General features: G+C 41.8%; 1 protein-coding gene across 4 annotated transcripts in view; it reads left to right on the top strand.

Annotated features, from left to right (window-relative positions):
• Window positions 1-22,768, top strand: part of SVIL (supervillin) — a 231,519-nt gene that overhangs the window by 48,580 nt on the left and 160,171 nt on the right. For all 4 annotated transcript variants that reach the window (XM_019465226.2, XM_053895220.1, XM_019465227.2 and 1 more), the window contains exon 2: window positions 14,978-15,073. The gene's annotated coding sequence lies outside the window, so the exon portion shown is untranslated. The remainder of the gene's footprint in view (window positions 1-14,977; window positions 15,074-22,768) is intronic.

Here is a 22,768-nt window from a genome sequence, read left to right as displayed (position 1 = left end):
ATCTCAGAGCCCAGAGTGACCTCCCTTGCCCTGCTGGAGCCAGCCACACCACCCGGTTCTCTCCACTTACCTTTGCTGACAGGAAATCTCTCCAGCACTCTATGTATAGTCCCAGAAACATGTCTTCTTGTACTGTCATGGTCAAAGCCGGCTCAGTCTTTGCTTAGCTGACTAGTGTCTACTCAGTATTTGCGTTTAGCAAGTTAAGCAGTCTTTCCTCTCAAGGGGTTTATGTCATACACGTCCACGCATACATCTACACGCACGCACAGCCCTCTGTTCTCTGAACTTGAAAGGCACGATGAGTGAACACATGTATGTTGAGGTAACACAGAAGTAACACAGCAACAGGATATAGATGAATATGTCTTTACTATGATTAACAAATCATTGTGTAACGCTCGGGCAAAGGGGTTTTATCCCTTACTAGAATAGAGGGATCGAAGACAGGGCATGGTTATCCCTTCATCTGGGGAGCAAGGCAGGCCAGAGAAAAGTCATTAGTTTTATTAAAACAATTGAGGGTGTGGATAGAGCATAGTTTGAGGACTAGGAATGGAAGTGTCTTATGATGGCACCCGTGGGAGAACAGAGATGGCATGCTTCTGGGAGGCTCTGGGGAGGAGGAACATTCCAGTCGGTGGGGGAACTGGTGTCTAGGAGGGATGGTGTTCCAGGTCTCACACTGGGGCATACATGGGACCTGGCCTCATTGAGCCGATTGCTACAAAGATGTGTGTAGCAGGAAGAATCTCACGGCTCCCCAAAGAATCATGGTTCACGTCCTAATCCCCGGAAGCCATGGTTGTGTTAGGTTATAGGACAAAGAGGGATTAAGTTTGCTACTCAACTCATGTCAAGATGGGGAGATTATCCTAGGTGACCTGAGTGGGCCCGAGGTGATCACAAGCGTCCTCTGAAGTGAAGGAGGGAGGCAGGAAAGTCAGTGTCAAAGTGACGTCATGGGATAGAGTCTGCACTGTATTTGCTGCTTTGAAGATGGTAGAAGGGGCCACAAGCTAAGGAATGCAGGTGAGCGAAGAAATGGATTCTCCCCTAGAGCCTCCAGAAGGATGCAACCCTGGCAACACCTTGATGCTTAGCCGAATGAGACCCATTTTAATTTTTTTTTTTTTACGTTTATTTATTTTTGAGACAGAGAGAGACAGAGCATGAACAGGGGAGTGTCAGAGAGAGAGGGAGACACAGAATCTGAAACAGGCTCCAGGCTCTGAGCTGTCAGCACAGAGCCCGATGCGGGGCTCGAACTCACGACTGCGAGATCATGACCTGAGCCGAAGTCGGTCGCCCAACCGACTGAGCTACCCAGGCGCCCCGAGACCCATTTTAGACTTCTAAGCCTTAGCACTATAAGATAATAAATTTGTGTTGTTTTCTTAATAAATTGTTTTTAATGTTTATTTTTGAGGGAAAGAGAGAGAGAGAGAGGGAGAACGTGAGCAGGGGAGGGGCAGACAGAGAGGAAGACATAGAATTTGAAGCAGGTTCCAGGCTCCGAGCTGTCAGCACAGAGCCCGATGCAGGGCTCGAACTCACAAACTGTGAGATCATGACCTGAGCTGAAGTCGGACACTTAACTGACTAAGCCACCCGGGCGCCCCAAATTTGTGTTGTTTTAAGTCACCAAATACATAATAATTTGCTATGTTAGCAAAAGGAAACAATCCAATATAGAGACCTGTCTCTATTTGGAAACGTGAGATCCTTTTAGTTATTTATGGAATATAATGTAATGGAAAACTTATGGAATATAAATAAAGAAGAATCTTGTCAAAATGAATTCTAAGATCTCTCTAAGCTCATTTACTTTACTGGAATGACAGCAAAAACTTTATTTAATTTCCTATTATAGCCTCACTGCCTGAATCAGTGCCTGACTCATTCATCTTTAAATGAATGGATGTTTTTTAAGTACATCCATGAAAAACCAAAATGACTATCTTTTCAAAAAAATTATTTCATGCTGAAGTGTATCACTAATATTAGAAATCTAAATTCAGGCTCTTGTAACTACAAAGAATATCATACTTTACATTGCCATTTAGAGATGAGAGTCTTGGCGAGCAATATATATATTTTAGGTTGTTGGATTTAAGCAAGAGTCATTATTTCTTTCTTGGGTTCTAGGAACTTTTTGTACCTACACGTGGTTGGAATGTTAACTTGCCATTCGCCTGGTCAGTAAAACGGCTATAATATGTATCTCGTTGCGCCCTTAAGTTGGTGACCAAAAAAAAAAAAAAAAAAGAAAAAAGAAAGAAAGAAAAATGTGTTCATTATTTACGAAACTCAGTTGGGAAGTTTGCTATTGTTTACTAATGATATTATTAAAGGTCTTCGCATGGCATCTTTTAGAATTAAGAGTATTTCTAGTGTCGATTTGCTATTTCTTATTCTTTGAAAAAAGTCTTTGCTGGGATACTGCTGTGGGCCAGGCCCTGGGAAAGCATAGGCAAGTAAGACATGGCACTTATTCCAAAGGAGTTCACATTCTGTATGGGAAGAAAGACAAGTGGGTGATGAGAATATGGGATACTCAGTGTTAATCTGTGGTGCCAAGAGGAGGGAGCTTTCCACTCTGCAGGGAGAATACGGCAGAGAGGAGGAGACATTTGAACCAGGAACCAAAGGCTCAGGAGGAGGTTGGCCAGTAGAAGGGGACATATACTGATTGCCTACTGAATCTCAGGCACTGTGCTAGGCACTTGTGCATGTAACTCTGTCATTTGATTTTAATCCCAAGGAAAATGGTAATCTAGGTGAGTAACTTTTCAACACCACACAGGGTAGGATTTATATGCATTGTCTTAAAAGTCATTGGTTTTAAAGCTGAGGTGGACAAACTTTCCATAAAGGATCAGCTGTAAACATTTCAGGCTCTATGGGCCATACAGTTTCTGTCACAACTATTCAACTTAGCATTGTAGCAGGTAAATAGCTATCAATAATATGGAAATGAATGAGCATGGCTGTGTGCCAATAAAACTTTATTGACAAAATAGGCAGTGGCCCTGATCTAGTCCATGGGCTTCAGTTTGCTGACTCCTGTTCTAGAATGACAATTATAGCTACCATTTTGTTTTGGAATATTTCTAGAGAGGGAGCTTATAGATTTCATTAGTTTCTCAAGTGGGCCAGTGACAGTTTCAGAATGTGTTAATAGAATCTCACTAAGAAGTGATAGCAGGCTGGATTAATAATGGAGGTTCAGACTGACCCAATTTTCTAACATTTCACATCATTGTGGTTAATACTTAGCAGGCCTCTGAGAATCCAGATATAATTCATCTTTAAGTCATTATAGATGAGTCCAAAGAGAAAACCACACTGAATTCATTCTTGGCAGAGGATTTGACATTGTGTGGGTATGTATGTGTTTTAACTCTGAAATTTTAAAAAATAAAGATAGAGAAGATTTGTCTGGAACGCTTGGGAAGAAATAAGGTAAATATCTGAACAGATGACCTGGGAGAAGCCTAGGGCGTAAAGGCTCGCCGTTGCTGTCTTCTGAAAAGAGGCAGAAACATCTGGTTATTGTAACAATGAGGGGCTATGTGAAAGGAAGTCCTAAATCGAGATTAGAAAAACAGAATACATTTTGACATCTTAACGCAACAAGCCAGAAAAAAAAATCTGTCTTTCATAGTTGAAACTGTGGGAAAAATCACTAAATTCCGAGATTTGAGTAAGGAATCTTTTCGAGCAAAACAGTGAATTGTTTTAGAACCGATCTTGCCAGGAATATATCCTAAGAGATATAGGGAGGTAGGAAAACACCTGGAACACCATTAAAGGACTTTAAAAATGTTACCAAAAGGAAACACTGGGAGGCCATTTACATCACCTGAGTAAAATCACTGAGAGGAGATTTTTCTCTTAACTAATGTTGGAGCTGAACAGGTATGGTTACTTTCAGGAGCTCGTTTCTTTTGAGTAAAACTTAAAAAAATTTTTTTTTAATGTTGATTATTAATTTTTGAGAGAGAGAGAGAGAGAGAGCGTGCGTGATCAGGGGAGGGGCAGAGAGGGAGACCCAGAATCTGAAGCAGGCTCCAGGCTCCGAGCTGTCAGCACAGAGCCCGATGTGGGGCTCAATCCCACGAATCTTGAGATTGTGACCCGAGCCGAAGTCAGTTGCTTAACCGACTGAGCCACGAGGCACCCCCCTTTTGAGGAAAACTTTTAAAAAAACCAAAAGCAGACTATGTTTATAAGATGGTTTCAAATGTGGATGGTTCCAACTGGATGGAAACATTTTCTCCCCAAAAGGAATAGATGGAAAGTCTATGCCTCTTGTCTCCAGAGGTCCCCGTGCTTGGCGTCCCCGAGTGTGTTTCCGATCTGGCTTCCCGTCAGGCTCTGTGCTGTGGAATCGGGGGGAAAGAAGGAGGAAAAGATGGAAAATACGGGAGTGGCCTCTTCCCGAACGACATGGTGCATGTTAGCAGGCCACAGTTACGCCAATCAAAACAAGTTAAATTTTTCCTTGTGTGTTGGATCCTGGGCACGAATGTTGCCTTGGATGAAGCAGATGGGATCTGGGACATGCACAGAGAGTCCAATAATGCGGAAGCGGAGCCTCTCTGGCCTTCTTCCTACTGCACTTCGTTCGGACCTGCAGGTGCCAAACTTGATCGCACGGTGCACTCGTGTGCTGTTCCTGGCCGCTTCCTAGGTTAGACGCAGCTTTGGTAAAACTCAGAAAGAGCTTTGTCAGCATTGAAATCTTAGGACAGCTGAAGAACATAATCCGTAAAGCAGGTAAATGCTTTGATGTGGATTATGTCAAGCAAACAGTGTTTATATAAAAGGCCTTCACATGTAAACTAATTAGAGTCTCATAATTTGACTTCTGTTTCCCATCGGACAGAGCTTTTTTATAATGTAAATGTAGTAAAGAATATCCATATTCTTCAATCTGGCTGCCATTCTTTTCTTTTAGTAAGGATTAGATAAAGGGGCTCCTCAAAGCATTGTAGATATTTGAGAAGCTTTGAAGTTTTTATTAGCTTCGCCGGAAATCTTTGTTTCCTGCAAAGTTCACTAACGGAATATATAGTTTCTTACAGAAATCTGTTTCTTGGCTGTATATAGTAAATACGCTAGCCGGTGGGGATGCTTTTGCAGGATAAAATTAATATCTAAATGGGTCCTGAGTCAACTCTTACCACCGTAAAGCTTTTCAAGTCTGAAGGAATAATGTTATTTGGGTCAAATTAACCTTTCCTTTATCTGAATTCGCCGATCTCACTTCTTGATAGGAATATAATATGAATTTCCCGTGGAGTGGCTTGGCGGCTGCTGGATACAGAATGAATGTGCAGCAGGTCTCAGCACCTTGCCTCTTGGTCAGTGGCACCATCGTGCACCCGGTTGCCCAGCCAGTCCCTTCTGATCTCCTCCCCTGTCACCGCCCCATCTAGGGCTGACCCTCTCTGCCTTGCTGTCTGGCTGGAGTGGCCTCTCCTGTCAGGTTCTCTGTTTCTTCTGGTCCACCTTGCCTGTATGCCTTCTCCTACAGCCTATTTTCCTTGGCATAACTATAGTTAATCTCTAAAACTAAATCAAGATCATGTCGCTCCCTTGCCCACGCCCAACAGTGGCTTCTGGATAAACCCAACTCTGGATAAACTCTGAATAAGACCCCAAGTCCTTCTTTGGCACAGAGCCTGTAATGATCTGTGCCAACTGTCTCTGACCAGCATTTCCTGCCAGCTCCCCAGCCGCACCTCCTTGCCCTCACCCCACTCCAGCCACCTCGCTTGTCCCTTGGACACCCAGTCACACGCCCATCTCGAGACCTGAGGATCTGTACTGGTCTCCTTTCTTCTGCCAGACCAACTCTCACTCCACATACTCCTCAGTTTGCTTCCCCAGTTTTCCAGGTCTCCGCAGAGATACCTGCCCACTTTACCTAAAATATAAGTCCCACCTTCTCTTACCCTGCACCCCTCCCCAAAGCTTTTACAAACCTACAGTCTATAATCGATTGAGCGATTTATTTGTCCATTCATGTATTTATAATTGATCTGTCACTCTCCATAATGACGGGGACGTTGATTTGTCATCGTTATCTCTCATGCCTAGCACGCGTGTAGGTAATCAGGATGTATCTGCTGGGTAGGGGTGCCTGGGTGGCTCAGTCGGTTAAGCATCCGACTTCAGCCCAGGTCATATCTTACAGCTCGTGAGTCAAGTCCCGCATCGGGCTCTGTGCTGACAGCTCAGAGCCTGGAACCCGCTTCAGATTCTGTGTCTCCTCTCTCTGCCCCTTCCTGGCTTGCGCGCTCTCTCTCTCAAAAATAAATGAACATTAAAAAAAAAAAAAAAAGATGTATCTGCTGGGTATTGAATGAAGGAAAGAACCAGAGTCATTCATACTGTTTTTAGTCTGCATATGTAGATCAAATCATAGGGCAGTTATGCTGTTTAATAGTACAGTGATGTTTTTGATTTTCCTACCTTACTAAAGGTTTGCAAGGTTTGTCTTAGATTTACTTCTTGCCTAAAGATTTTAGCAGTAACCTTGGTTTACCTTCAATGTAGTTCAACATGTAAGGTCCATGGTACCTGAACTTTCCTGGTGATTTAATGGTTTTGTGGTGACAATCGGTATAGATGGACAGAACCATTGGAGTCTTACCTGCCTACTTTCCTCAGTGACCAGCCAGCCCATATTTAGCACCAGAACAAAGAGGCACACACCCAAGTCTATTTTTAATACAGGAGAGTTCCCAGAATTATCTAAAGACTCAGAGTTTACTTTAAGATATTTCATATGCCTGAAGAAGCTTTTTCTCCTACAAACGAGCAACCAATCATCTCATAAATATTGTATGAAAAGAAATTGGGGGTGGGAGTTAATAGAGGAATTTGGATAAATGGTTTGTAGAACTTTGTAGAAGGTAAGAATAGGCCCATTCCATGAGATAATTTTGTTGGCATAATTGCTAAGTGCTGCTTTAAAAAAAAAAGTCTGATTTATTGATGTATAATTTACACATACTAAAATTCACACTTTTAAAAAGTAAACGGCTATGTGTCTTGATAAGTGCATAGTCATGTAACCACCGAAATGAAGATGTAAATCTCCATCACCCTAAAATATTTCTCGTGCTCCACTGTAATCAATCTCTCCCCTCGGTTCTGACCTCTGGCAACCACTGATCTGTTTTCTGTCCTTATAGTTCTGCCTTTTCCAAACATCACATAAATGGAATCACACATTATATAGCTTTTTGAGTCTGGCAGCTGCCACTAAGCTTAATACACTTGAGATATAACCATGTTTTTGTGTGTTTTGGTAATTTGTTCCTTCATTGCTAAGTAATATTCCGTTGTGTAGATAGAGTTTGCTTATCCATTCACCAATTGAAGGGCATTTGGGTTGTGTCCAGTTTTGGGTGATTAGGAATACAAAACTCCCGTATCTTTCATGTACAGGCGTTTATGGGCACGTTAGTTTTCATTTCCTCATGGATCGCTACCTAAGACCAGGATGGCAGGGTCAGATGGCAAATATGTATTTAAACTTTATAAAAAGACAACCAAACTGATCTCCCAAGTGGCTATGCCATTTTCTGCTCCTACCACTAAGGTGTGAGGGTTTCATGACCTGCCTTTTCATCCTCAAGCGTTAGATGCCCAAATGGCTTTCTTCTTTGAAGAGAAATCTTAGGGTTTACCCTTTCCCTTTTTAGCCTCTCCATTTTGTGTTCGTTTCTTCTACTTGGACCTTTAAATTACTTTTCTTTAGAAGTCTTTCATACCTGCAATGTTGCCTGAGTTTCTTTTTTTCTTCTCTGCACACAACACGGGGCCTTATATTCAGTAGATGCTAAGGTCACATCTGTTTGACTTGGTTGCCAGAAGCCAAATAAACCGATCTCAAGGGTAAGGACCACCTTTAGTGGGACTTCGGTGCAAGCGTAGCAAAGTCAGAGGACATCTGCGTGACAGAGGTGTGTAGGTTGAGCCCTGCCCCAAGATCTGGGGAGAGAGTTCTTTTGTCTCTCTTCTGGCAATAAGGTGTCTCCCAGGAGGTATGGGATGCAAACTGTGTTTGGACTTTCACAGTGATGAAGATCTGTTTTGCCCTAGGCAGAGAAGTCAGAAACTAATCTGTGTTATTAAAGATGTGTAGACTTATCTTGGAGATACTGACTGTGAAGTGGGTAGAATCTTGTGAAAGGTTAATCTCGCTTAAAACTTTTATGTTATTTTTTTTTTAATTTTAACATTTATTTATTTATTTTTGAGAGAGAGAGAGAGAGAGAGAGAGAGAGAGAGAGTGAGCAGGGGAGGGGCAGAGAGAGAGGGAGACACAGAATCCGAAGCAGGCTCCAGGCTCTGAGCTGTCAGCACAGAGCCCAAGGCGGGGTTCGAACGCACGAACGAGACCATGACCTGAGCTGGAGTCGGCCACTTAACCGACTGAGCCACCCAGGTGCCCTGTATCAATTTATTTATATTTTAATCCTGTATAGTTAACATACATTGTTATATTGTTTTTTGGTAGACGAGAGCGAGTCAACAATTCTATACATTATTCGGTGCTGGTCCATGAAGATAAGTGTGTTCATAACCCCCATCACCTGTTTAACCGATCCCCCCACCCACCTCCCCTCTGGTAATGATCTCTGTAGTTAAGAGTTCTCTGTAGTTCTCTGTAGTTAAGAGTCTGTTTTTTTGTTACTCCCTCCCTCTTTTTTTTCCCTTTCTTTGTTTTGTTTCTTAAAATCCACATATGAGTGAGATCATATGGTATTTGGTCTTTCTCTGACTGACTTATTTCACTTAGTGTTAAACTGTTTAGATCTATCCATGTCTCTGCATGCAAATGGCAAGTCTTCATTCTTTTTTATGACCAAGTAATATTCCAGTGTGTGTGTGTCTGTGTGTGCACCATATTGTCTTTATCCATCCATCTATCAGTGGACACTTGGGCTGCTGCCATTATTTTGGCTACTTTAAATAATGCTGCCATAAAAGTATGGGAACATATATCTTTTCAAGGAGATGGAAGAGAAGACTAAAGTATTTTTGTATTCTTTGGGTGAATACCCGCTAGTGTGATTACTGGATCATATGGTAGTTCTAATTTTGATTTTTTTAAGGAACCCCCATACTGTTTTCCACAGGGTCTGTGCCCATTTGCATTCCCCCCAACAGAAGCACTATTACTCGAAATGCTCCTAAGTGCTGTGACTTATAAAATGTAAATCTGTGAGACGCATTACTGAGTTCATAGTAGCCTTTTGACATTGTCTTACTAACTATGCAACGGATGGCAGAGGGTGGGTACAAGAAATAATTTGAGATTAGACAGGAGCTCCTTATACTTGAAACTGTTGAGACCCACCTCTGGGACATGCACCCAGAAGACATAACTTAAGATGAGAGTAAGGAAGTGAGAGTGACCAAAAGTCACCTCCTTACCTCCTTACCCATCAAGAGACCCATTACCTCCTTACCTATCGAAAGGGACGATAGGCAGAGTATACAGAGAGTGAACTCCAGCCCATAGAGCATATTTTTCTTATCAGATGCAGCTTGCTTATCAATAGGCCTTTTATTTGGTGTTTGTTGTTCACTTAAGAAAGAAAGAGCAAAGCCCAGCGTAATAACCTTAGTTTTGTGAAAATATGCACCCATGAAGTCAGTAGAGAGTAATAGAAAATGTTTGTCTTCACCAAGTGCTGCATCGCACAGATAGACTGTGAGTGTCTAGGAGCCCAAAAGGAGGGCCATGATATTGTGGCTGCTTTGAGCCTGGTGTGATCCACTGGGAAGTCCAATTGCCTCTGGCAGAAGAAACCGTGAGCACTTGATTCTGTGAAGGGCCTTTTTTGTTGTGGCAGCTATACAGCTAGAGTGCCTTCTGGAACTGCCAGTAAAAATATACTCAGGTGGTGGCTTTCAGACTGTTCAAGTTTAAGGACACTTGGAGAAAGTCATGGTGCTTTTTGAGGTACACTTGGAAATGCTGAAATGTTGCATTCTGTTTTTCTGTTTCACAACTTAGCATATGATGTGTTTTGTCATTATATACATAATTATGTACACATATGTGTATGTGTCTATACATAATATATATGTATACACACATATATTTAATCACTAAATATAAAGTTGGCTCTTCATATAGATCTTAGTTCGGGTTGTTGTCACAAGAATAACATAAACTGGATGGCTTAAATGACAGACGCTTATTCCTCACAGTTCTGGAAGCTAGCGAGTCCAAGATCAAGGTGTTAGCAGGTTCTGTTCCTAGTGAGGGGTCTCTTCCTGGTTTGCAGATGGGCACCTAGCTGTGTCCTCACATGGTGGAGAGCAGAGAGCAGCAAGCACTCTCTCTGTCTCTCTCTCTCTCTCTCTGTCTCTCTCTCTCTCTCATAAGAGAACTAATCCCATGAGGACTCCACCTTCAGGACCTAATCACCTCCCAATGGCCCCAACTGCAAATATTATCATCTTGGGGATTAGAACTTCTCAAAATGTCAACTTTGGGAGACATGAACATTTGGTCCACAGTACTATATTTGGGTGCTATAAACAACATAAAGTCATATTCCCAAGTACATGTGTCTATCAAACAGCAAGCTGAATTTTTCTTCAATGTTTGCTTGCTACTTGTTTATGCATTTTGTGGTTACTACTAGGCAAGTACTAGTACAAGTGCTAGAAGGCACAAAAGATTTTGAAAAAAAAATATATATATATATGACAGAAGGTAAAATTGAGAATTCTGCCCATTAACTTAATTTTTCTAATTGTGATTTTAGATAGTACCTACATTCTTTGGATTTTGAAGCAGAACACCTCCCATGGTTCTGCTACCTTTTGAGAACTGTAACTGTAATGGGGTATATGGGAGACCTAGGCAGTAACAGCCAAAAGCCCATCAAATGGGAAATGTCCCCCTAGGAAGATGGCCCCAAGGACAGCAGGGTGGTGGAGCTTCTGGATCTCACCAGGGAGGATTGAGGTGCTTATTTTAGCTCCCTCTCCTTCATGTGTCCCCACGTCAGTTGCTATTTTGATTGTGTGCATCTTCCTGCAGCTGGTGGAGTGCTGACTGCCAGAGCCTTCATGGGGGGAATGAGCTGCCCCATGCCCACTGGTACCTCTGTCGGTCTTTCGGCATCTATTTATTGAGCACTGGCTTCCTGCCCATGAAATACTAAGAACATACAATACAAGCTAAAAACCCACAGTCTCATTTTAGAGAGGAAAAAAAAAATATGAACATATGAAAGGCAGGTAACTCTTGATCAAGAGAAGTAGAATACAAATGGATAGTCACAGTCAAATTATACTTCGGAATGCATTTAATATACCATTACTTAGTGAAGACTACCAACATTTAGTTTGGGAAGAATCCAGTATTTCAGAAAACATTAACTGTTCCATAAATATGATCCTAATGTGCAAAAATATTGCAAGCATAAGAGTTCAGGATGACAAACTCTCCTATAAATCATTTCACAGATAAAATGGGCCCATGGTCAGTACTCTTAAAATGGTCTATTATTTGTTCTTTAACCAAGATTTCTATATGCCTTCCCCCATATTAAAATGAAACCTGGGTTGTCTTAGTGTGTCCTTGAGAACTGTCCTTTCTTCTTTCTAAAGTCATCTCAGTGGCCTCAGTGATCTTTGAAGGGAGTCCCCACCCCCCACAGTGTCCCTGGTGTCCTCTCTCCTATATCACCTTCCTACTGTTGTCATTGCTTAATTGCCTCTAACCTTGGCTCCTGCACATGACCCGTCCAGTCACTTACTAATGGTTTTTCCATCAACTTGTGTGGTCCTGGAATGAATGCTAGCAGATGACACCTGGGACACCAATATAGTAAGTACATGTCCAAGGGGTGATGGAATGGGACTCTCCCCACACAATTACAGACCTGTGGTGATGTCTACAGGTTATTGTATACTTCCAGCTAGTGGCTACCTTCTAGCAGGTGCATGGTTTTGTTGATTTGGAGTCATCTTGTTTATTTTTGTTTTACAAGTGTTCAAATAATAATGATTATTTATTATTATTATTGATTCTCTGGCTAACTAAACCATAGATAGTCAAGAATTAATTCTAGTGGTCATTTATCATTAGATAATTGGCACGAATTCAGGAGAGAGAAAACTCACTGAGGAAGAAGTGAGACAGTCAGAGAAGGGTCTCATGGAAACTGGAGGCATCTAAGCTGAATCCTGAAAGGTATCTTGAGATTTATATGAGGAGAGGGAGGAAGTGCCCATGGCTCCTGAAAATATCTTTAAGAACCTCCTTCCCTTGCTGTAGGCATCCAGGAAAAGAAAGATGGGTAGCCAGAGCAAAAGTGGGTCTCATGGAAGCCTCGTCCCTAGGGTCTGTAATTGGATGCCTGGTAGAGGAAGGGGAAGACCTTGCTAGATGCTCCAAACCTCGAGGCACCTGAAACTGTAGTTAGTTAAGCAGTATGTGAATAAAACTCACCATAAAGGTCCTTTCACTGTGGGCACCTCCATCGGCACCTCCTGTCAAACCTAAGTCTTTTGAAACATGAAAGTATGTTTTTCTCTGGTGTATCTTCCCTCCAGATGCAGCTGGTCTAGAATTAGTCACAAAGTCATATGAGAGGTTTTGTCCAGGGGTGTGTAATCATCTGAAAGTCAGGTGAAAGTTTGTTTTTGACCCGGAAGCAGTATTTCAGAAGGTGGGAACGAGCCCTGGCAAGACGAGCTAAGACCCTGACTTGGGTGCCCCTGCCTGCTGCACATTGATGCTCTTTCCCCCAGAGCCCTGTTTCCCTCTGGAATTTTGCCGCCGCTATGCGGGTTTGACTAGTTTACTAAACTTCAGCCCGTCACTTAATTTGGACCCTTTCCTCTTTGCGGTTTTGCTCTTTTCTTTCCCCAAGTTATCTTGTGTGGATTAAAGCCGATTTATGGTTTTGTTTACCTGTCAGCAACCATATTCTGAAGTTTCTTAGCTAGTGACAGGTTGTCTCTGGGAAAGCCAGATTCCTGGAACTAGTGATGTAGGTACAGGCCTTTCAGACTCCTTCTTGGTCCTTGGGCTCATGATCTCCACTGTGTAGATTCTCTTCTTTCTTGACCCACAGTTGTAGAGTTCCAAGGGGACCCTCCTGCACACTCAACTTTGAGAAGCCCTGCTCGGGAGGACGCTTGAGGGACTTGGGCCAAGGTCAGACATGGGAGTCTGGCGGAGAATAGATCTAAGAGGGAGAGATGAGGATTTCTTCTTCTCCCTTACCTCTTGGCTTCTTTTGGTTCTCTTGGCCTTTCTCCTTTTGAATAATTTCATTCTTCATTCCTGTGTGGCCAGTACAGAAAGTGGGTCTCCTTCTCTAACGCAGGCAAATCCCTCCCCAGTTTAGTATACTGAGGAGGGCCCCAGGGGAAAGACAGGCTTACACTGGTCTAGCCCAGTTCACAAGGCTCCAGAGCTTTTTAGTAATAAACAGATTTGTGGGGGAGGAGGGAAAAGAAATATATATGTATTTTTGGCACAAGAGATAGTCTACTTAAACCCAATAGTTTGTCTGTGTTTACCACAACCATATTTGTGGTTTGAAGCAAGAGTTCACAGCTGTCTGAATTTCACTGGGCCTGGGTGACAATAATGTTTTTTTTTGCTTTGGGGGAACTTCATGTGGGTTGACTCCCCTGCATCCCCTCATCACCACAAACTGATTGCCTCCTAAGTTGCCTCAGCAAGGGCTTGTGGAGAGGAACCCCGTTCTCTCTACACTAGGTAAGATAGGATCTGATGCCACGCCTCCCATATGTTTCTACAAACTAAGAACTGACGCCAGCACTGGTCCTTTACAACGCTGGTGTGTGGTTGGCCGCTGTCCAGCTCAGGGCCTTCTGTGCTTGAGTGAACTCTTTGCTAAGATGACTTTTTCAAACGGTAATGCAAGGAAGCACGGAACAGACATCGGGAGGAGATAAGAGGAAGTGCCTCAGTTTCCCGAAACAAAGGTTTTCCAAAGCCACTAACATTCAACCACTGACCAACTAACCACTAACTATCTAACAGATCCAGGGGCTTTCCTCTTTCGTCCGGGATCTCAGGGCTGGAGCCTTGCTTATGTTTGGTACCCCTCTCCCCGGCTGAGGCATTGGAATGCCACACAGGCAGTCAGCCATTTGGAGTGTAAGAAATGAACCTGTTAGCAAGTGAGTTATCTTGTATACAGATTACACGCAGCTAGGAAAATCACACTGGGAAATGGACATATGCCTTCATCCTCCTCGGTTATACTTCTAATACGAGTGGGGTTTTCCCTCGTTCCCCAGCATGTGAGGAAAAGAGCTGTTGAAGATTTTATCTGTGTGGACTTAATGGCATAGACTGAGTTCTAGCCCAGTTACTCACTCTGGACACCCTAGACTTTATGCTAGTCTTCAACTTCTTTCTTCAGTCTCTCTCTTTTTCTAAGGAGTTGGGCCTTTGTCACTTCCTTCTGGCAATACACATCCAATTCCTTGATGAATTCCAACCCATCCTTCTCTGTGTTTTCAAGTCTCCCTTTGTTACAAGGCTTCTTTTCCAAGTCCCCTTATTTGGATCTGATGTAAATTTGTATTTGAGAAAGTGCTCATATTTATTCAAGATAATTCTTGCCTTTAGACCAAATATATAGATGTATAGAAACTTTGGAGAACCATTGCATAGAAATGACTTTATTACTGGGTTTAAGATGAAAGAAAGACTTTTTTTTTTTATTGAGTATTTTTTCTAAGAGGTTTTAAAAGGTACTCTAACCACTGCCTGTAATTTGCTGTAGCTGATGTAGATGAATAATTGAAAGAGTAAAATCTCTTTAGGAGCAGAAAATTAATCACAGCAGTGTATCCTGTTTTGCTCATACATGTGGTTGTCTTATATTATTGGCTAATTTTTTTTCTTAGATTTCTAAGTTGAAATTTTTTTCTCCTTTTTCAGAGAAAGTTTGAGTAGATAACCTTGAAGACTCAGAGAGCTACAAAGATTTTGAAGTCATTCGACATCTGAAGCTATGATTTAAATATCAGCAGTACAGTAAGTATATAGGAAAGAAATATAATAATTTTGTGGTTAACACATCACTGGCTTTGACTGCATTCTGAAAATAGGTTAAAGTATACATCGTGAAGGGTGATGAATTTGTTTGAATCACATTCACCAAACCAGAGCTCTGAGAAGATTACAGCTCCCTCTGTGATAAATTACAGGACCACAAACGCACAGGGGAGATGAGCCCTTCTGATAGTTGGAAAAATCTTTATATCTCCTTAGTGTCCCAGCGGGCCCTTTAGGAGCTCCAGGAAAGAAAAAGGAAAGCTTAGTATTGGAGTTTTCTTTTTGGACTGAGCTGTGGCTAGGGGAGAGCTCTCAGGGACCCTAGGTTAGACTTTTTAGATGAGAGTGGAGCCGGCACAGAAAGGGGAACACATGCATCCTTCCAGGAGCTGTGCTGTCTGGACTGCCTCTCTGGGGCCGTATTTCTCAATGTGCGTTCCGAGGAACACAGTTCCCTAGACTATTAATGCAGTGGGGACAAAGGTGGGAAGCTGGGTCGATGCTTCAATGAGTTTAGAAAACATTGAATCAAAATTAAGCAAACTTTCTTACGGAAGGGTCTCAAAAACGAATGAGCCTTGTGAATTAGTCAGTAGTACTTACCAGAGTCACGTGGAACTCGTTTCTTGTGGGGCATCCTGAGACCCGTGTCCCATTTGTTCGTTAACTAGTTAATGAACACCAGCTGTACATGGTGTTCGATGCTAAAAATACAGCAATAAATGAGATTGGCGATGCCTGCATACAGGTAGCAAATAAGGTAAGAAGTAAAAGCAATTATTGATAGACATGATAGCAACTGTTTAAGAGAATGGTCTTGGGAGCGAGGCGACCTGGGTTTTTAACCTGACTCTGCCACTTATAAACTCTATAACCCAGAACAAGACCCTTAAACTCTCTTTCTATTTCCACATTTATAAAATGGTGATAAGAGCGTCTACCTAGTAAGGTTGTTGTGAAGATAAAAACAATGAATACATGCTGGCAAATACTAAACCAAGGATTATCACAATTTGTACTTACAATACTAATGGCTGAATGCTTTGAGGTTTATGTGATAGACTGGGGAAGAGAGAGTGATAGAGATTTTTGAATAATTCAGGATGGTTCAAGAATTCCTAAATTAGAGACCTCTAAAGATGAGAAATACTGAGCTATGGAGATGGTATAGGAAGAGTATACAGAAGGAAACATAAGTGTGAAAGGGTATGTCTTATGTAGAGAAGGTATTAGACAAATACCAACACCCCTTTAAGATTAAAGAGAACAACAACAAACCAAACAACAACAATAACAACAACACAGCAGGAATTGAAGGGAAGTTGTTTAACCTGAAAAGGGCATCTATGAGAAGCCCACAGCTAACTGATCACACTTAATATGAAGGACTGAAAGCTTTCCCCTAAGATCAGGAACAAGACAGGGATGTTCACTCTCATCACTTCTATTCAGTATTGTACTGGGAGTTCTAGCCAGGGAAGCTAGGAAAGGGTATGAAATAAAAAGCTTCTAATTTGGAAAGGAAGAAGTAAAACTATCTCTATTTGCAAATGACATGATCGTGGGTATGGAATGATCTAAGGAATCCACTAAACTATCAGGAAGGTTGCAGGATACAAGATCAATATACAAAAATCAATTGTACTGCTATACATCTATAGTGAACAATCTGAAATAAAATTAAGAAAATATTTCCTGATGTCTCTCTCTCTCTCTCTCTCAATCAAAAATAAATTAACATTTAAAAAAATTAATTAAAAAAAAAACTTCCTCTAGGGGTGCCTAGGTGGCTCAGTCAGTTAAGCCTGAATTTTTTTTTTTAATGTTTATTATTTTTTGAGAGAGAGAGAGAGAGAGAGAGAGGGCACAAGTGGTGGTGGTAGTAGGAGGGAGCAGAGAGAGAGAGAGAGAGAGACAGAATCTGAAGCAGGCTCCAGGCTCTGAGCTGTCAGCACAGAGCCCAATGTGGGGCTTGAGCCCATGAGCCATGAGATCGTGGCCTGAGCTGAAGTCAGACGCTTAACCAACAGAGCCACGTAGGCACCCCAAGCCCAACTCTTGATATCAGCTCAGGTCGTGATCTCACAGTTGTGGGATTAAGCCCCACATCGGGCTCCATGCCGAGTGTGGAGCCTGCTTGGGATTCTCTTCCCCCACCCCCTGCTCCTCCTCTGCTTATGCTCTCTCTCTCTCTCAAACATAAATAAATAAACTTTAAAAATAAAATAAAATATTTCCTCTTATAATAACATGAAAAAGAAAAAAATAGGAATAAGTATAATCAGAGAAATGTAAAATTTACACTCTTAAAACTACAAAGCGTTGAAAAAATTAAAAAAAAATCTAAATAAATGGCAAAACATCTGATGTTCATGGATCAGAAGACTTACTATTGTTAAAATGGCAGTACTCCCTAAATTGATCTATAGATTCAGTGTAATCTGTATCAAAATCTCAGGGGATTTTTTTGCAGAAATTGACAGAGACTAAAATTCATATAGAAATTTAAGGGATCCAGAATAGCCAAAACAATCTTGAGAAAGAGGAGAATTGGAAGATTTGTCCTTTCTGATTTCAAAACTTAATATAAAGTTACAGTAATCAAGCAAGTGTGGTACTGGCTTAAGGATAGACCTATAGATTTTTGGAATAGAATTGATCAGAAATAAATGCATACATGTATGGTAAATGATTTTTGACAAATGTGTTAAGACAATTCTTTGGGAAATAGTCTCTTCAACAAATGGTGTGGGACAACTGGATATCACCATGAAAAGGAAAAAAGTTGGACCCTTACCTTACACCATATATAAAAAGTAATTCAAAGTGAATCAAAGGACTAAATGTAAAACCTAGAACTGTAACACTCTTAAAAGACCACATGGGTATTAATCTTTATGACCTTGGGCTAGGCAATGATTTTTTTGAAATATAACACCAAGAGCACAAGTGAAAAAGAAGCATAGATAACTTGGACGTCAAAATTAAAAGCTTACCATCAAGAGAATGAAAAGAAAACCCAAAGGATGAGAAAAAAAGTTTGAAAATCCTATAATCTGATAAGGGACATATATGGACCATATATAAAGAACGCTTACCCCTCAGTAATAAAAAGATAACCCAATTCAAAAATAGGCCAAGATCTGAACAGACATTTCTCCAAAGAAGATAGGCGAATGGCTAGTAAGCACACGAGAAGATTCTCAACATCACTCGCTGTGAATGAGAGGCAAATCAAAACCACGATGTGATGCTACTTCATAGCCACTGTGAGAAACAGGGACAAAGGCTGATGAGGATGTGTAGAAGTTGAAACTCTCATACACTGTTGGTGGTCATGCAAAATTTTTCCAAAGCAGTTGCTTTGGAAAATAGTCTGGCATTCTTCATTGGGTTAAACGGTGTTGCCTTATGATCCAGCATATTCACTCCTAGGTATATACCAAGATAAATGAAAACGTGTGTCTATATAAAAACACAAATATTCATAGCAGTATTGTTCATAATTGCCAAATAATGGAAACAACCCAAATGTCTGTCAACCAATAAGCAGACAAACACAATATTGCATATCCGTGCGATAAGATGTTATTCGGCTATAAGAGGGAATGAAGTACTGATACATGCTATAATATGCTAAGTGAAAAAAGCCAGACACAAAGACCGTACTGCATAATTCCATTTATATGACAGACAAGTCTATAGCGACAGAAAGATTAACGGATGCACAGGACTGCAATGTCCAGGGGGAAACTGAGAGTGACTGCTAATGGGTACATAGTTTCTTTTTGGGGTGCTGTCGATATCTAAAACTGATTTGATAGTGGTCATACAGATCTATAAATAAACTAAGACCATTGAATTGTACACTTTAAGCTTGGTGGATCGTATGGTATATGAATTACATATCAATAAAGCTGATGTATATATTAAAAAAGGATATGTCTTAGAGGTATAACCATCAACACTTGGTGGTAAGTGAGATATAGGGAGTGAGGACTGGGGAGGAATTAAGAATGCCTCTCAGATTTGGGCCCTGGCAACTTCTCAAGGGAATAAAGACTGGGAGAGGAGGTTTTGTTTTGTTTTGTTTTGTTTTGTTTTTTGTTTTGTTTTAATGGGGAGCGCCAACTTTGAGGATCAAGGGTTTTGTTATGGACATTCTAAGTTTGAGGTACCTGGTAAATATCCAAATAGAGATGTTAGGTCGACAGTTGAATGTGAGTCTGAAACTCGGAGAAAAAATCCTGAATGCAGGTAACATTTACATGATAGGTAAACCCATAGGAGAGGATGAGAACTCTGTGTGTGTGAGCAAAGGAGGCTCAGAATGAGATGGACTAGAGGAGGAGAGCCAACAAAGAAACCTGAGGAGGGGTCAGCCAGGGAGGAAGGAAAGTAGAGGGGTATGAGGTCACGAAGCTCGGGTGACTTCGGAAGGAGGGAGGTGTCCACAGAGCTGATGCTACTGAGAAGTCAGGAAGAGGAGGACGGAATTGGAATTGCCCAGATGGATGCTGTTGATGACCTTGGCGAGAGTAGCTGCGTAGTGGAGACTCCAGAACAGTGGGTTGAAGAGGGGATGTGAAATCCTAGAGTAGAGAGAGGTAGGGCGACTGATTTTAGAAGTTTTGCTGGAACCACATTCTAGTGAAGATTGCTCTGGGATCCTTTCCTGCCCTGTTGAATCACCCAAGTGCTGGTAGGGTTTGAAGGCTATCTCTTCCCTCGGAGCCAGCAACTTTGGGTGTGAATACTGCGTCTAGGAAGCTGCCAACTTGTAGGCGGGGGTGGGGCAGGAGAGTAGCTCTAGGCTGGGGTCCAGAGAAGAGTGTCCTTCTTTGCTTTGTTTTCTGATGGTTTTGATTTTCTTTTACTTTGTGAGAAAGCTGAGAGAAGGATTTTATTAATCATGTGCTTCTTCTTTCTTTTTTTTCCCTTAAGTTTATTTATTTATTGTGAGAGAGAGACAGCACAAGCAGAGGAGGGGCAGAGAGAGAGGGGGAGAGAGAGAGAATCCCAAGCAGGCTCCGTGCTGCCTGCTCAGAGCCTGACGTGGGGCTTGAACCCAGGAAACCACGAGACTGTGACCTGAGGCGAAACCAAGAGTCGAACGCTTCACTGAACTGAGCCACCCAGGAGCCCCAATAATGTGCTTTTTAGATTGAACTGTGTAAAACTCATCCTTTGAAGTCAGCATAGAGAGAAAAGGCATCCCATGCTTTTAGATGCGGTGAGGGTCTTTATAAAGCAGAGTCCTGGCTGTGGATACATGGCAGCTTTGAATCTCTTCAGACCCGAGTGAACTCAGTGCTGGGACCACCGGGACTGTGCGAGGTGGAAAGAAAAGTGGTAGCTCTCTCAAAAGGCCTCCATACAAACGCTTGAGGGAGCTGTGTTTCATAAACCTCAAAAGTGCATTGACGATGCATCTTACCGTCTACATTAGCGTGTTCTTCCTTCGTGCTTCTTTACTAATTTAGATGCTATAAAAGCACTTTTTAAGACACATGTTCCTTCAGACAACAACCCCGGCTTTCCCGTCTCTTGAGAAAACAGGCTGCTACTTAGGCTGTGAAGCCCGTTTAACGCTCGGAGCAAACATGTTTTGAGCACATGACTAGAGGTCGTTCATCTTAGATGAGTCCAAGTGGTGCTGTTTGTTTTTTCTTTGACAAGATGTGTGTGCGCGTGCGTGCGCCCATGCAAGCATACTTTATTAAGTCAGGTTTTTAAAGTTATATCTCAAACTTTAACATTTGAGTTTTAGCTCAAATTTCTGCCTTTTATGTGGAATAGAAATGACCTATCCGAAAACAACGCATTTAAAGTCCAGTGTGTTCTAACTGGCTTGGCATGAAATTAGAAAACATCTTTGTTTTTCCAAGCCCTGGTGAAAGGCTCCCTGTAAGGATTTCTTGTGTGTGGGGTTTTTTTAAAAACAAATTTATGTGATTATTATTGTTGGGTTGTGTTTCACTGTATGTGTAAGGGGACACACATTGGGACATTTTGAAGGAGGAAGATTTCATTATTACCTTCATTAAAACATTCTTATTCTGAGGGGCGCCTGGATGGCTCAGTCATTTAAGCATCTGACTTCAGCTCAGGTCATGATTTCATGGTTCGTGGGTTCAAGTCCCACGTCAGGCTCAGTGCTGACAGCTCAGAGCCTGGAGCCTGCTTTGGGTTCTGTGTCTCCCTCTCTCTCTGCCCCTCCCTCATGCGTGCTGTCTCTCTCTCTCTCACTAAAAAATATTTTTTTTAATTAAACAATATAAAACATTTAAAAAATTCTTCTGAAAGAAGCATCTTAATTTGTTCTAGGGCACAGGGTTTTTCATTTATTATTATAAGAAAACGAGAAAACGATATAGTAGTGTGTTCTCCTTGGCTAGAAGTAGATTGCCGTCCGTGGGGAAATCACCAGCTTAGGAGAAACCCTGACTCTACAAGCCTGTCTTTTTCAGCTGCTCCCCACCCAGGTGTAGAGATTTCAGTAACTTGCGGCAACTTCCAATCATGGGAGAATTGGAGTGGTTATCCAGGAGGAATCCTTTGAACTTCAGCCTGTAAGCTTGGCCATCGGGCCGTGCTAACAGGCGCTTCTGAGATCTTGATTTTAAAAGAGCATGAGAAACTGGCTGCAGGAGAGGATTTGGTCTCTTCCACTCACCGTTGCTTCTTGAGAGATGCCTGCTCACCATGACTGGGGGCAGACAAGGTCAGCTGACAGCGTTTTCTCATTGTTTTCGGAGAATTGGACTGTATTAAGCAGGTGCTACTGACCACATTTCAGCTCATTTGTACGGAGGAGCACTGATTCCATTTTTGTGCTCAGGGTGGATCTGTGCAAGTTACTTTGTTTCTCAAAAACGTCATGTGTGTCTTGGGAGACAGCCAGGCCTCTAATGTGGGTGCTGTGTGCTGTGTCACAAACCCCAGGCCCCGAGGCCTGAATTTTGCCTTGTCAGACCAGATGAGTGTATGAAACAAGCCACCAGCCTTTGGGAGACAAACATAAAAGCGAGGTTCGTAAATTGACAGAGACAGAGACTTGGGGCAGATTTCTTGGAGATGTGGGAATCTAGGTGACATGAAGAGAGAAGACAGAAGAAAACAGGTAAGGGACTTCTGGAATTTCTGAAATAAGCTTATTTGGCTGCATCCAGAAAGCTGGTTAGCATTTCATGGGCTGGTGAGGGCCTTCCACTCTCTTCGTGGGGTGTGTTGGGGGGCAATGATTTTTCGATGTTGGCAATGTACTCAGAGTATTTCAACTAAAAATGCCACTAAATTGGCTTTTTAAGTAAAAATACAAGTTCTTAAAGTGCTGTCCTATCAAAAACTAGGAGGTATCGAGCTCTCTAAATAGGAAAAATAAGCAAAATAAAAATCCTAAAGGAATCTCTTTTTTGGCAGTTTTTTTTAACCCAATGTAAGATGCAGGCCTTATTTAAAATAAAATTTGTCATAGAATGGGAAACACAAGCCATGGAGGAATATAAATATACCTTTGGTCTTCTGTTTTTACACACACACACACACACACACACACACACACACACACACACCTATATGGGCATGAGAAATGTAGTAAATATCTTAAAGAACAAAAACAGGAGGTACAATACAATCGAGAGGTTGAGTCTAAATTGGAACGGGTCCTAAGTT

Source organism: Panthera pardus, unplaced genomic scaffold (assembly GCF_024362965.1).
Source record: "Panthera pardus isolate Hobbes unplaced genomic scaffold, ASM2436296v1 HiC_scaffold_6, whole genome shotgun sequence".
In the NCBI taxonomy this organism is placed as follows: Eukaryota; Metazoa; Chordata; class Mammalia; order Carnivora; family Felidae; genus Panthera; species Panthera pardus.
Note: the sequence above shows the minus strand (reverse complement) of the source record. Positions and strands in the feature narration are given on the sequence as shown.